This window comes from Cebus imitator, unplaced genomic scaffold (assembly GCF_001604975.1).
Source record: "Cebus imitator isolate Cc_AM_T3 unplaced genomic scaffold, Cebus_imitator-1.0 Scaffold560, whole genome shotgun sequence".
Taxonomy (NCBI): domain Eukaryota; kingdom Metazoa; phylum Chordata; class Mammalia; order Primates; family Cebidae; genus Cebus; species Cebus imitator.
The window spans coordinates 959,441-961,508 of record NW_016107875.1 but is presented as its reverse complement, the minus strand read 5'-3'; positions in this window follow the sequence as shown (position 1 = coordinate 961,508).

Here is a 2,068-nt window from a genome sequence, read left to right as displayed (position 1 = left end):
AAAAAAAAAAAAAAGAAAAAAGAAAAAAAAAAGAAAACAATTACTTGGTTTGACTCAGGATTTAAATAAGGTTTACATGTAGCTTTTGGCTGATCTGTCTTTTTAGTCTAATCTATAACTGCACTGTCCAACATTGTAGCCACTAGCCATGTGTAATTATTTAAATTCAAACATTAATTAAAATTAAATCAAATTTAAAATTCCATTTCTCAGTTGCAATAGCCATGTTTCTAGTGCCAAATAGCCACATGGATAGTACAGGTACAGAACATCTCTATCATTACAGAAAGCACTGTTTGACAGTGCTGGTCCACAAGTCTCTCCCTCCGTCCATTTTATTCCCTTCAATTTAATTGTTGAAAAGAAAAAAAACAAGTCATTTGTCTTATAGAATTTCCCACATTCTGGATTTTACTGGTTGATTCCTGGGGTGTCATTAAACATGTTCCTCTGCCCTATGCATTTTCTAGAAATGGGTGGTTAGAGTTAAGAGACTAAAAACTTCACCCTTTTTGTGATCTCAAGTTCAAGTATGTGATCCTGAGTGTGTAACTTGGAGTATTAGTTCTCTCATATGTAAAATGGGAATAATAGCATAACTATTTGTTGTAAAAACTAAATGATAGAATTGATACAAGGGCTTAGCTTTACACATGGATTCAGCAAATATTAGTTATCATTTGCATCATTATAATTGTTATTAGGCAGTGATTCCCGAATCCCAGTCCAATTATATTTTCTGGATACATAAAAAATTAAATTTTCTGGAGACTCTAATTCAGAAGGTTTGTGGCCCCCTAAAATCTTTCTACCAGATGAGGTAGGATGAGTTGCAGCTACTCAGGAGGTTGAGGCAGGAGGATGGCTTGAACCTAGGAGTTCAAAGCCAGCTTGGGCAACACAGAGAGACTCTGCCTCTTAAAAAAAAAAAAAAAAAAAAGAATTCTTAGATGATTCTCTGCATTTGTGTATTTGGAAATTGATGGCTTTGTGATGTGTAAACTTGACTAGGCTGAACTACAATCCCCAGAAGTCCCTTTCTAGTATATTTCCTATTTAAGTGAATGGCAACAGATCTCTTGCAAGAGTTGGAAGATGAAAGGAAGGCAGCAGATATTTTATATTATAGTATACACAGACTTTCTTTCAGTTATTCTATCAAATCTAATCTGAGTGCTACCATGAAGGGATTTTGCAATTGTAGTTAAAGTCCCTAATTAGTTGACTTTAAGTTGGTAAAAGGGAGATTATCCAGGGTGGCCCTGATTTAATCAGTTAGAAGGCCTTTAAATTAGGGCTTTTCCCAGGCCAGCTGTGTTTACTAGTGAAGTCTGTCAAATATTTATGGAAGAACCAATTCTTCACAAATTCTTCTCATTTGTAAAAGAGGAGAAAACACTTCCCAAATTATTCTGTGAAGGCTGATGCCAAAATCAAAGACAGCACAAGAAAAAAACTAAAGACTAATATCTGTTTTGAATATAGATGCCACAATTCTCAATAAAATATTAGCAAACTGGATCCAGCAGCACGTAAAAAAGGATTATACACCAAGAACAAGTAAAATTTATCCCAGGAATGCAAGGCTGGTTAACACCTGAAATAAATTGAGGTAATGAACTATATAGTAGAGTAAGGGACAAAAACCACAGGATCATTTCAATAGATGAAGAAAAAGTATTTGACAAATTTCAACAACTCTTTATAATAAAAGCAATCAATAAACAAGGAATAGAAGGAAACATCCTCAACCTAATAAAAGGCATTTATGAAAAAGCAACAGCTAACATCATACTTAGTGGTAAAAGATTGGATGTTTTCTTCCTAAGATGAGGAACAAGGCAAAAATGTCCACTCACCACTTCCAAGCAACATTTTACTGGAGGTTATATTCAGGGCAATTGGACAAGAACATTAAATAAAAGGCATCTAGATTGAATAGAAAAAAGTAAAAATTGTCTGGGCACAGTGGCTCATGCCTGTAATTCCAGCACTTTGGGAGGGTGAGGTGGGTAAATCACCTGAGTTCAGGAGTTTGAGACCAGTCTGGCCAACATGGCAACACCCT